Source organism: Phalacrocorax aristotelis, chromosome 1 (assembly GCF_949628215.1).
Source record: "Phalacrocorax aristotelis chromosome 1, bGulAri2.1, whole genome shotgun sequence".
Taxonomy (NCBI): domain Eukaryota; kingdom Metazoa; phylum Chordata; class Aves; order Suliformes; family Phalacrocoracidae; genus Phalacrocorax; species Phalacrocorax aristotelis.
The window spans coordinates 113,480,644-113,494,917 of NC_134276.1; the positions used below are offsets into that span (position 1 = coordinate 113,480,644).

Consider the following 14,274-nt stretch of genomic DNA (forward strand, 5'->3'; position numbering starts at 1 on the left):
CCCTTTCCCCTTCTCCTCCCTTCCTCATCTTCTCTCTAAGTACGAGATGAACAAAAATCATATTAACACAGAAATTTAAAACTTCACTTTCACTTCAATACAGGTCACTGGAGAAAGTTATGCTAACCAGCAGAGCCGTGACAACGTGCCGTGCACATTGCATCGTCAGAGAAGAAGTGAAAAATTGTGTTTACTGCTGAGATAACTTCACACTTATATGAAAACATACATACATGACTGAACTTTGCTTTTGGTCCCATGGTTGTTCCAGACGGTGATAATGTGTGAAAATAATATGATGAAAATTGAGAACGTGAAGGAAGCGGAAAAAGGATGAAACTCATCTGCTTACCCTCCTCCTCACCATCAAAACCTGATTTTAAGTAAATTGTACGGTGACACTCACCAAAATGTGATTTAAGTACAATCTATACTCTGTCATGAACTAGAAACCCTAGCTATTGCCTCTGATTCATACTGAGAAGGGTTTATCATGACTGGCTTTATTTCTTGTGTTCAAATTGGTCATTTCAGGTCCAGCTGCCTTTTCGCTCTCATTTATGCAAAGCAGAGAAGATTTTTCTATGTTTAGCAGTTTATTTAGTATACAAAATTTGAAAAGGTAGCGCAGGACTTCCCTATTGCCTGCCACTAGATGCCATTGACATGTGTTAGTCATATATATAGTGTTCCTGAAGCCATAAGCTTATCACCTTTGCCATTTTCTTTTTTCATTGATGTCATAGTTCGTCCCCAGTTGGCAACTAAACACATGCAGCCGCTCACTCACTCCCCCCACCCCAGTGGGATGGGGGAGAGAATCGGAAGAGCAAAAGCAAGAAAACTTGTGGGTTGAGATAAGAACAGTTTAATAACTAAAATAAAACAGTAATGATAATAACAATAACAGTAACACTAATAATAACACTAATAATAACACTAATAATAATAATAATAATAATAATATAAAAAGAAAAAAAAAGCCAGAAGCAATACAACCACTCACCACCCACTGAACAATGCTTCCGGTCCCTGAGCTGCGATTGCTGCTTCCCCCCGGCCAACTACTCCCAGTTAATATACTGGGCATGACATCATATGATATGGAATACCCCTTTTTCCAGTTTGGATCCGCTCTCTTAGCTGTGCCCCCTCCCCTCCCGGCTTCTTGTGCACCCGGCACAAGACTAGTACAAGCACTACCTAGCAACAACTGAAAAATCAGTGTGCTGTCAACATTTTTGTACTAAGTCCGAAACACAGCACTATACCAGCTATGGTGAAGAAAATCAACTCTATCCCAGCTAAAACCATGACAACTGAATTGAGGCTTCTCTGCAGCACAGTTTAAAGCTAACTGGTTATCTCTCTTTTACTCCAAAATTTCCAGTTTTTCTTTGTAGGGCAGCATCAGGCTATCCAAGCACTGCTGCATCTCACTTTTGCTCCTCAAGACCACCTAAGGTTGTAATTAGAGGCCAGCAACTGCATTGTACACATTTGTCCTAATCAGGTATACCAGAAAAATACAGACAAGATTAGGCCTGAATATCATCCTTTTGGTATCCTGGCTTTGTCAGCGACTTTTACCAAACTGTACCAGGAAAAATATATGTGGAATACATAAAATACTTAGACCTTCTCCCACCTTCCAGCCACCAAAGAACTTCATTGTCATTATTAACCAGTAGTTAGACTGTCTTCAAACTTTACTTCAAACTGCATGCCTGGACTTGTGTCGTGAGCTCTTTAAAGACTATTTGAAAAAAAAAGAAACAAACAACCTGTAAGAAGTGAAACCAGCCTCCTGGTTTCCAACAGAAAGTTTGAAATGGGGAAGTTTACTTCATTTTTTCCCATTCTGTGGACTTCTAATTTAATTGTAGCAAGGCATTTCCCTCTATCCCCAACCTCCCAACTCTGCTGTAGTATTATGGTCCCAGCCAGTCCTTCACTTCAAATGACAAATAGCTTATTTACTCACATTGGGTTTTAAGTATCTCAGTCATCATTTCTCCTTGCTTGAGGATAATCTTTGCATCCAGGAAAGCGCCCTAAACATTCATTTATGGAAGTTCCATTTTGTGGGGTGCTGTCTACATCCTGCCGAAGCTGTCACACACTGAATGATGAACTTAGTAGCTGTAGAAAAAGACAGGAAGATGATCATTACTCTACAGCCTAGCAGTTACCTTCTCTTTCTCGGATAGGACAATCTTTTCAATGAACATTTTGTTCTTTCGTAGCAAATATTCAGGTCTTTTTAATGGAGGTAATGCTCTCTTTATACAGATGAGGAAATGGAAAGGCAGAAAGATTAAAAGCACACTGTAGATCCAAGGCTTAGATGCAGATGCTTGAACTAGCTTTTCCCACTCTCTGAGCTGGCTGAAGTTGAGCCAGCTTTGATCCAAATGGAATTTACACACATTAGTGTGTGGTGGCACCCTAGCAGTGAGTTGCCTATCAGCTTTGCAGAAGGCGGGGGGGCATCTTTGATGTTCTTAATCTCTCTGTCTCTCTCAAACCATATTAGCTTTTTGTTCTTAGTATTTAAAACCTGAATTTCTAATGCTCTATATACAATATGTAGGCAGCAGAGACTGACACCCAAGGGCTGCATGTGCCTGCTCTGATAGATGAATATTATCAATTAATCTGAAATTTTGCTCCATGTTTAAGTATCATAGGGAAAGTTGCACAGTGAGTACAACAGAGAAAGGAGGTGGAAAACTATCAGCCTGAGGAGAGTGTGTTAAGCTGAAGTGTCCTGTTTCCTGAAATCTCTTTTATTATGTTTTGTATATAGCCACTATGAGTAGGCAACAAGCCAAAAGACAGTTGGAAGTGTTGCACAATAGACTCCATTTCTGATATGTGATTTGTTACAGGCTGCAAAGCCAAAAACATTTTGATAGGGTAACTTTTGACATTTATGAAGGTAGATAGAGTTGAAATCTAGCTATGGTAAAAAAGAAAACAGAGAAGTAACATCCCAGAGAAACTTCAATATCAAAGCAGAGTGATGTGACAGGTTTGGGGAGGTCCTACTAAAATTCTCATATTATTTTAAAAACAGGTGAAAATGCATGGGGACTAGTAAGTTAAAAGTGAAGTTTTGAGTCCTTCTCACACATTTTGTTGCTTTCTTTGTATTCAGAACAAACCACATACATACCTTCTAGGTAAAATTTAAGAGACAGGTTCCCAGAAGATACATCCTAGTCTCATTAGTAACCTCCCCTGTCCAAGCTACTGCTAGATGAATCATTTCTTCTGCATATTCAACCAAGGCTACACCCAGGTTACTGCTTGGAAATACATGAGGAAATCAGAGCCCCTTGGAGATTGAATCCTGTCAACTTTTCAACATTTTCCCAACTTTGTAACCACTTCACCTTCTCCTTTGTTCAAATCATATTTGTAGTTTCTCTTCTAATCCTGGTGCAGAGCTGACAATACACAGTAAACTGTTACTCTAGGAATAACAGAAATATTTAAAGCACAATATCAAACTGATCCTCCTCCCTGTTCTCCTCTTCCAGAGGGGCTTACAGTCTTGACCCAGACATCTCAGGTGCCTGGACAGTCTTCAGCCAACAGGGAACTCCAAAGTTCAAGGTTCAGAAGTCCACAGTTAATAGGCAAGACAAGCCTAGTTTCAGTCTAACAAGAAGACAGTGACTACACTGGCCATAATTTCAGACACCTCTCAAATCATCAACGTGTCTGTATAGTCTTTGCAGGCAGTTCCCCCAGTGGCCTCCCTCTGCCTGTACTCTGAAGAAATGCAGGTGTTTCTATTTTCTGGGTCAGAAAGAAGCTCTGCTCACATAAAACTGAGTCTGAGATAATATCCTATGCACTCTAGTACACCTTGTAATTTTGGATTATAATGCTGTTCTTCTGTCTTCCAGAGCAGAAAAGGCTCAGGTCTGGTCAGCTTGAAGTCTAAACAGGATAAGACTGTATCTACCATAAAAATGAAGGTCTTTCAGAGTCATGATATGCCCTTGACAGGGCCAAAGGAGGTGTAGTTCTGGTAGCCCATGCCAAAAGGAAGCAGACTGGGCTGCACAATTTTGTGGCAGTCAGCAAAGAAACATGTCGCAGCCCTGCTTTTCCAGCATGACATGTTGCATGGCTCATGTCATGCTACTCCTCACCTATACAATGCCCAACTCAGAAAGTCTGTAACAACCGTATTGATCACTGGATGTTAAGAGTGAAAAGCACCATTACAAACTCACAGTCTTGACATCCTATAATGGCATCGGCTGTCAAATGAACTGAGGTGGCTCCCACACTATGCTTGCACTAGAAAATATTTGGGGAAAAAACAATTTTAATGTTAAAATTGAGGGAGACGCTCTTTCCCTGTTGAAGCCCTTAAAAATTAGCCATTAGCTTCAATGAAGCCAGAAATTCTCCATTTCTTTCCCTTGTTTTACTTTTGCCCCTCACAAAACTACATTGCCTCACATTGTAGAATTTTTCTATAGAATATTCTGTCTGTTGTTAAGAATGTTTTTGCATGAGGGCAAGAAAAGCAACGACTGCCCTATTTTTGCACTCCAGGATGCTACAATTTCAAGAACACATTTAAAATGAATGGCAATGCAGTGCTGAGCAAAGCTGAAAGGAGTCAAGAAACACTGAACAGGAACACACCTTTGCTCACAGCGATATCACTGGCGCATTTGCATTGACTTCCAGGAAGAAAAAGTTGGTGTTTTACACAATCACATTCATTATACTTATAAACCGTTAATTTTACTTGAAAAGTCAAAAGTGATGTCTCTGCTTTTTGTTTTCTTTTTCTTATGTTTGCTTGGCAATGTAAGAACTACTCTCGGGAAAATTCTGACTCCAGTTAAAAAGCTAACAATGTCCACCCCAAACAATACCTCTCCAAATCTCTTTTTCTCCACATCAAATTCATTTGGTCTAGTATTTCACACTGAGGGATGGATGGCTTAATAGACTATTGGGATACTGATATTATGCAGTACCAGAATGACCGATTTCTATCCCGATTGTTCCCTGATTTCACACCAATCTAACTGACAAAAGAATTGCTTTCACATACACCGCAGCTGATCTACAGCAGCTCTCCACTGTGAATTCTTTTAGCCCATGGCAAATGCAAAATAAATTGAGTTTGCTTAGCCTTCTTTCATGCTAACTTAAATTAAGTTGCATTTGCCACAGGCTAAGAGCACTCATATTTATTGTGGGTCTGCCAGCACACAGTAACTTCTTACCCCACAATAATGTTTGATGTCTCAGGCAGAGAAATTTTAATGTTGCAAGTTCTTACATTAAGCAATGAAATTAATAAACACTTTACAATTTAGTACCAGACCCCATGAAGCAAGGTGGGGAAGAGGAGGCTGGGTAGATCTGAATGTGAAATTCCAACATACTTTTGTGGAAAGGGGATACAGAAGCTAAGCCAGCAAGCTGAAGTCAAATACAAGTCCATTCAATTCATGAATAAAGGGAAAGCAGAGAAAAAGCAGGTCTTGATTTAGAAGTCTTTTCAAAGATGGAGTTTCTTTATTTGGATGCTCAAAGTAAATTTTGGATGATTAACCAGAACTCTTAATGACATACTTTCTGAAAGTTTGGTTGTATCGTCCTTACAGAGAGTACAAATTCAGTGACTGTTTTCTGACTTTACAAATGTAGTCTGACACCTTACAGCACACCTTCATGTATTACCCTCCCGGAGTTCTCTAAAGCCGTTAGGTAATGCTTGACCTCCATGCATTTTAGAACACAACCACCTTCATTTTAAGTTTTGAAATCCAGTAGTATAATTGAAAGCTGTTACAGCAATTTACTAATACTAAAAATACTTTTTAGGAGAGATTTGCAGTCATGAGATTTGATGAAGACTTGTCAAAATCTACCATACTTTTTATATGGGGTAGTTCATTTGGAAGGGACCTACAATGATTACCTAGTCCAACTGTCTGACCACTTCAGGGCTGACCAAAAGATAAAGCATGTTATTCAGAGCATTGTCCAAATGCCTTTTAAACACTGACAGGCTTCGGGTATTGACCACCTCTCTGGGAAGCCTGTTCCAGTGTTTGATCACCCTCTTGGTATAGAAATGTTTCCTAATGTCCAGTCTGAGCCTCCCCTAGCACAGCTTTGAACCATTCCCACATGTTCCATCACTAAATACCAGAAGACAGCAGCACCTCACTCTGCACTTGCCCCCCTCAAGAAGCTGTAGAGAGCGATGAGGTTGCCCCACAGCCTCCTTTTTTCCAAACTAGACAAGACCAAAGTCCTCAGCTGCTTCTCATGGGACATGCCTTCCAGCCCTTTCACCAGCTTTGTTGCCCTCCTCTGAATGCATTCTAGGACCTTCACACCCTTCTTAATTTGTGGGGCCTGGAACTGCACACAGTACTCAAAGTGAGGCTGGTTATACTGTGTTTAATGCACTCCTAAATTATTATTGCTTCCTAAGCAGCACTGAGCTCTGTTCTCTGACAGCAATTTGGCACATGGCATGCTTACTCAATACATAGAAGAACCAGGAGGATGGTGAAAGACCTTAGCTCCCTTTACTCTCCTGAAAAGAGCTCAAAGAATGGTAGACTTTTTTGTTTGTTTCTTATTACCAGGCAACCTTCATATGCCACTGGACTCCCCAGATCTGTGGGCTTTTAATAGCAGTTGGCTACATGCTGTGGGTACATGAATTTCTATTCCCAGTTCTAAAGCCAAAAGCTCAAGAGAATAACTGAATTACCAATGTAAACCTGTAGGAAAAGCATGCACAGTGAAAACTACTTCTGCTCTAACAGCATTGCAGCTTTTGTGCAGCAACTTTTCCTACAGCAAAATTCTGCATTCCAGGGGGTCCAGTTTAAGCATAGACAAATACTAGAACTGATCACAAAAAGAAACAAAGCTATTTTAAAATAAATATTTTTATTTGAAATTGTGTATTTGCATTTTGCTGGTTTCCCTGTGTATGTGTAGCATGAATACATTTTTCCTTTCTTTGAGGAAAATCTGAATTTTGGAGAATGAAAAAAGTGTTTAACTCTTCGGTATAATTTTCAATAATCATTGGGAGAACAACTGTGAAGAAAGTAGATTTTTCCCCCTTTTGCATTTTAATAACACTACTTTCTTTTTAATTTTAAGCACGCAGTTTTATTATCTTTAAGCATGATACAATACCTAGAGATCTATACTTATGTTCTTGCCTACTTAACCACTGTTTAAAAAATAGTTTACAGAAATTTGAAGAGTTCTAAAGTAAGACAGTCAATCTTTCTCAATACTGCTATTGTGAAATGTTACCTTTTGGCTAATCTCTTTTAAATTAGGTGAGAGCAGCTAAGGAGAAAGAAAAGAAATCTCACAGTCTCCCCCAAATGCCTAGTAAAATTGTGTGGTGATATTCAAGCCAGTTAACAGGTTCTTTGCTGAGTGCTTATACTTGTATGTTCTGAATTATGACAGACCACAGGCTTATGTTCACTTACAGAGAAATGGAGCCTTTTACACAGTACTTCTGGGGCTATTCCTGGATTTAACCAGTAGCATCTGCCTGTTGGTGAAACAAGCAGTGTATCCGTGTATGGTTTTTTTAAGGGTAAAATGATGAGACTTAAAGCCTAATCAGTGTGCCTCTAAGATTTCTTCTTTTAATACTGAAAATTTGGTATTGCCTTAGCTGTATATAATTTTGAGTTCCTATTTTGATAAATCCTAAATCAGGATAACACAGGTAAGATCTTTCCAGTGTTGTTTCATCATGCTTGGATTTGCTTTTTAGCACAGCCTATCTGGAATACACAAGGCTCACTTTGCAGCTAGTTTTACTTTTTCACTCAATATCTGTTTGCCAGTGAAGTTTTGAATGTTGAGTTCAAGAGAAGGACCACTGCTTTTAACTCTCACAGAGTCAGTGGGAACTCAGGGTCAATCAGCTCCTTTGCCTGTCAGACTTATTATCATACAGAGGTGGATTTGTTTTCTGATAAAATACTAAAACTGAAGCTCTTCTGTTCCACCAGTGCAAAGAGACCTTCTTAGCCTTCAGGTTATAGCTCCCTATATTTTCAGTGGTATAAAATGGCTCAAGGACCATTAAAACTGATATCCTTCTTAATCCGTAGGTATTTGCTCTGATATCTAAAAAATTCCAGGGTGTCCTGTACAAGTACAGTCCTGTTCACTTTTAAGGGACAATCCCAAGTTGCAAAATTAAAATCTTCACAATTTAAAACTTGTATGTGAGATGGTCATGGCCATCCATGGGACATTCATAAGCATCTTGTGATATACAGAACTGATTTAGGATTTTGCCTAAAGAAGAACAAAAAATCGTTGTTTACGTGTGGCATAGATCAGCACATATTAAGTAGCATGCGCTGATCCTGCATACGTGCAAAATAAATGCATGTTTCTTTTCCTGAAAATATTCTAGTGCACTGGCTACAACAGCCTCTGTCTACAGGCAGTCAGACAGGAGCTGTCTCTGCAGCTGGTCACTCAGAACCTTATTTCACCAGACACCCAGCAAGAGCCTTTATTACACCAGTGGGCCAGCCAGAGCCTTAATTCCCCTGTGGGCTAGATAGAGCTTTATTTCCCTTGGCCAGACAACCAGAGCCTTACTGCCCCTCACAGGACCGCCAGTTTAATTCTACCTGCTGGCCAGCCAGAGGCTACTTAGAGCCCTCTTGAGCCCCATCTGGCCAACCAGAGCCTATGCAGAGCCCTCTTGAACCTCTGCTGGCAAGGCAGAGCCTACTCAGAGCCCTCTTGGACCATGGATGAACAACCAGAGCCTCCTAGAGCCTTCTTGGACCCTGGTTAGCCAGCCAGCACCTACTTAGAGCCCGCTTTGGCCCCAGATAGCCAGTGCCTACTCAGAGTCCTCTTTGACTTATTCCCATCAGCCACAGCCCAGTCAGAGCAATCTTGGACTGCGGACAGTAAGCCAGAACCTCTTTCACCATGGCCAGCCAACCAGCAAGAGCCTTGCTTTTTGTTAGTGCAAATAATTCTGTTGAAAATGTCACAAGCTTTTCTAAAGTCTCTAGTAAATCCTCTGCTCTTACCTTCTCAAAGAATTAACTAATTTACATCTGCTCTGACCTTCTTGAAGAATTAAGTTATTTATTACCAAAGCCAATCAGATTGGTTAGGATCATTTAACCATAATGAATTCATATTGCGTATTATTGCTCACCTTTTTCATCATTTTTCATTTCACATTTTTCATCATTTATGATTCTTTAATTGTTTTATCATTATTATTATTATTAAGCAAATTATAATTTAGTGACTTATAATTGAATTAATTATAAATCTTGTTCTTTATTATAATAATTATTTTTCATTAGTGTATGTTACTGGAACTTCACAACCAACATACAGTATTTGCACCTGATTTTCATACTCCAGTTAGCACTAAGAATCACAGAATCATAGAGTCATTAAGATTGGAAAAAGCCTCTAGGATCGTCAAGTCCAACCGTCAACCTGACACTACTATGTGGGGTAGAGTACTATAATGGACACAAGTTGCTCTTGGGGAGATTCTGATTAGATATGAGAGGGAAATTTTTCACAGTGAGAACAGTCAACCATTGGAATAATCTCCCCAGGAAAGTAGTTGACTCAGCCACATTGGACAGTTTTAAGACTCAGCTGGACAGGTGCTGGGCTATCTTGTCTAGACTGCGCTCTTACCTAGAAAAGTTGGACTAGATGATCCCTGAGGTCCCTTCCAACCTGGGATTCTGGGATTCTGTGATGCCTCCTAAACCATGCCCTGAAGTGCCATGTCTACATGTTTTCTGAACTCCACCGCCTCTCTGGGCAGCCTGTTCCAATGCCTGACCGCTCATCGAGTAAAGAAATTTTTCCTAATATTCAATCTAAATTTCCCCTGACGTAGCTTGAGGCCATTTCCTCTTGTCCTATCACTTGTTACTTGGGAGAAGATACCAACAACCACCTTGCTACAACCTCCTTTCAGATAGTTGTAGAGAGTGATAAGGTCTCCCCTCAGCCTCCTCTTCTCCAGGCTAAACAACCCCAGTCTCTTCAATCTCTCTTCATCAGACTTGCTCTCCAGGCCCTTCACCAGCTTCACTGCTCTCCTCTGGACACTCTCCAGCAGCTCAGTGTCCTTCTTGTAGTGAGGGTCCCAAACCTGCACACAGTACTCGAGGTACGGCCTCACCAGTGCCAAGTACAGGGGGATGATCATTTCCCTACTTCTGCTGGCCACACTATTCCTGATACAAGCCAGGATGCTGTTGGCCTTCTTGGCCACCTGGGCACACTGCTGGCTGTCAACCAACACCCCCAGGTCCTTCTCCATTGGGCAATCATGAATAACCAAAAGGGAGATTAAATAAGTACTTATAAAAAGGACACAGTACACAAAGGATACAGTACAGCCACATCATCCTGCCAGACCCACTTTGCAGGGGTCTCAGGGTTCCCAAGGTCTGAGGCCTCGCAGAGGGATGGGGATTGGAGTTTGAGGTCAGGTCATAATGCTTCTCCTTTTTCCTCACATTCCTCCCCTGTTCCAGCATGTGGTCCCTCCCATGGGATACAGTCCTCGACAGATTTCTCCAATGTGGGTCCGCCAGTGCCCATCCTTCTGCTCTGGTGTGGGGCTGTCCACGGGATGCAGGTGGATATCTGCTCTACTGTAGTTCTCCATGGGCTGCAGGGAAATGCCTGCTCCACCATCGTCATCTCCTGGAAGACCCCTGCTCTGGCACCTGAATTACCTCCTCCTCCTCCCCCTCTGCCCTCAGGACTTTTTTCACTAAGTGTTTCTCTCAGTTTCCCCCCATTCCTCTCCCTGACTGTCCAGCCCTTTGCCCTTTCCTATCCAGGCTCTCCCCGAGGCGCCGCCATCCACTGTGGCCGCGGGGCTCAGCCGTGCCCTGGGGTGGGTGGGCTGGAGCCGGCTGGAACCGGCTGTGTCCGGCCCGGGGCAGCCCCGGCCTCTCCTCACAGAGGCCGCCCTGCAGCCCCTGCCAGCGCCGGGGCACCCACACCCGGTACACAGCAGCTGAACAATGCTCTGCCTGACAGCTCATCTGATTAAAAATCATGAGAATATTTGTGAAATAGGTTTGGGTCTACATTTCCAAATGTATTTATACTGGAGATTATCAAAAGATGGATTCCTTCCTTTATAGTAACAAGGAAGAGCACTTTGCTGCAAAAGAAGTACCACTTAAGCCAATGTGACTATGTCTTGATTAATAAAAGCAATGAAATGTGGCCTTATATTAATTGAACAATTCTCTTGGATAGATGTCCAAAAATATTCTAGATAGTAATCTAGAAAACTCTCCACATTTTTCATTGCCCCTTGCCACAATGCAGAAACCGGCTGTCTACCTTTGGTGACTCTCAAGTATTTATTGCATCTGACAGCAGTTCTCTAAAATGCATACGATCACCTCTTTGGGACACATGCCAGATTAGCAATACCACAAAACTTTACTACATAAGCCTCATGAAGTGTTGTTGGCACTGGTGGCTAAGGTACTTAATTTAATGAGATGGGCTTGCCATTGCTGAAACTGCTGAATGTAGTATTTTCAACAGAGCCAAGGAAAAATCTAATTCATTAGACCTCTGAAGCTGTGTTCAACTATTGTTATTGTGCTGCAAGATCTTGAATATAAATACAAAAGGCCCACAGAAAGTAATATTTCACTCTTTGAATTTTAAGATATTGCTGAAGACCATTTTTGTTTGTTCTCCTGCTGGTGTGTTGTATTATCTTCCTGGCTGCCACAACATAGAATATGATTATACACCTGATGCCTATAAACCAATGGCAAAACACACAATTATTACAGTATGTAACTGTTGTCCTCTGTACTGACAAATTACATCATGCTTTTGCAGTAAGGTGATTTGTCTCTGCTAATATGGAGACTAACACGTCTCTAAGAAAAGCAAAAATATAGCACCATCGTTAATAATCAAGTCTGAAATGGGAAGAAAATTAGATTAGAGCCTTTATGAAAAGTTAACAATCCCCTGGCACATGCTTTTACTTCATTTATTTAATAAGACAATACAGATGTAAAAGAAAATTATGACTAAGACAATGAGGAATTAAAATCTGAAAATTTCTGCTGTTTAATATTGGCCTATCACACTTCTGGTTTAAGATATGGCATTTCTTCAATAAACTGTATAGTATTTCTCAGACAACAAGAAATAAAAATATGTAGCTAGACTGAATTTCAGTAAAAGCTGAAGTATCTTGTAGAGAATTCTGTATCCAGCCCAGTTGTAACTGTCTCAGTTATGATCATACCATGAGCAGCTTTACAGTAGTGTAACTCTACCAGAATAGAGGATGAATTATGTGAACTGTACCTGCAGCTTTTTCAGTTATCTCACATTCCAGTTGGTTATTACTGCATCTGCATTTTATCTTTAGAAAACTGAAGGCCAGAAGTTCAACATCTTGTGTAAGAGAATGCAAGAAGCGCATACCTAGACTGCAGTGAAGTCCAACCTGGAGGCCAGCCTCCTCCCTCTTTAATGCTGGCAAAACTCCCGTTCCTGACCCTCCAATCTCTCTGATCCTGGTTCTTTGCCTCCCTTGCACAAATGTTCCTTATCCTGCCAGACACTGACAGCTCTCTGGAAATCTCAGGAGTGAGGTGCCTCCCAGAAGGTGCCACTAAACTTCAGATTGCTGTACAGCACCTAAATGCTTTAGTTATTAAGACTGATTTTGTTATTAACTGTGGCTGGAGTTTGTTGTTTCTTTTTTAAAGTCTTCAGAAATTACTCTCATTTTCAAAATTGCTTCTGTGCAACTATTACAAGATTCCTATCTCTAAGCTAGATTCTCACTTCTGGCTCAGACTATATGCAGGCTACAGTGTATGCATAAAGTATACCGTACTCTATTTCTTGTCCAGCTAAGATTTTTAGAACAAGGATACATAAAAATAAAAATAAATAATTAATTTCCATGTTTCTGAAATCTTGTTAATGACAACCAATGTCATTACTTGGGCTTGGATATTTTTTTCAGACCAGAAAGTTTAACTTAACACAGGGTATAAGATTGACTGTGGCTGCTGGAAGTGGGACCCTGTAATAGCTTGTCATGCTAGGGTGAACGGCCTTTTTAAAGACTCCTATCAATAACAACCTCATGAATTTACCACTGCTGAATTTGCAAAAGGGCCTGAAGCAGATCCCCCAAAGGACATGCCATGATCTCAGAGATTTCCTGCCGTGTAAGTGTCTTCACTTACTGCTTAGTTGCTTAGAAGTTGGGTCCTACCTGGAAAGACCATTCTTTTCCCATTGTCACTAAAATCAGACGCCTGCCACAGATGCCACAGAGAGCTGTGAATTCTCTTATGACACCACTAGCGAAAATCTCTACAGACAGCATTGCATGGCAAGTTATATGCTTTTTCTCCCTTTTTAAACATTTACATTATGTTGCCTGCTGTGTTGCCTTGAAAACTTAAAAACTTCATGATAATTTTACTTTTCAAAGCACTCAGGCCAAAACCATGTGTGTATATGTACATGCATATCCAAAAATTTTAATCTGGGAACAATATACAGGAAGACTTTCAAATTTTGTTAGATGATGAAACCCCTGATACTCCAATAATATTTATATGCTAACTTTCTCAATACCATACCATAACATTAACAGCTATTAAGCATCTTCCTTGAAATGAGCCTTTGTGATTCATATTCTCTCTCAATTCCTGATTTAAAATATCATTGAGTTTCACTGTAATTTTTGAGATACGCTAAAATGTTCTGCAGCAATTATGAGGGGCCAGAGTTGAACAAACCTACAGAATTTTAATGAGTTTGCAGTGGTAATTATTTTTAATTGCCTTCCATCTCATTAGAGTAGCAGGTGGCAGCTATGTAACCTCACCATGGATGCTGATTGTCTATACGGCCGCATATTTCTCTGCAGACACTAATGAACAGGCATTCGATGTCCAAAGCCTCTGTACTGCTCTACTAACAGCAACTTGTTAGTTCCTTTGAACAACAGGAGTCTGACTCTGACCTCACTCACACTAAAAGCGTGAGCTGCAAAGATACCACTGTGTCATACCGCTTCCAGCATACCTTTTTAAACAACAACATAAAAAGAACATATACATGGGTGAATATATTACATTCTGTTTTCTAGTATGAACTGTTTAAAAGCTTTTACTTTAGAAACAATAAGAATTGTGTCAGTTC

At 40.6% G+C, this 14,274-nt stretch overlaps 1 long non-coding RNA gene across 7 annotated transcripts in view; it reads right to left on the reverse strand.

Moving 5' to 3' along the window:
* LOC142061318 (uncharacterized) overlaps positions 1-14,274 on the reverse strand; it is a 92,548-nt gene that overhangs the window by 60,557 nt on the left and 17,717 nt on the right. For 6 of the 7 annotated variants that reach the window (XR_012662112.1, XR_012662110.1, XR_012662104.1 and 3 more), the window contains 2 exons: positions 1,985-2,142; positions 1,649-1,756 (listed from right to left, as the gene is read on the reverse strand). This is a non-coding gene — a long non-coding RNA (uncharacterized LOC142061318). The remainder of the gene's footprint in view (positions 1-1,648; positions 1,757-1,984; positions 2,143-14,274) is intronic. The other variant, XR_012662111.1, reaches the window with a different exon arrangement.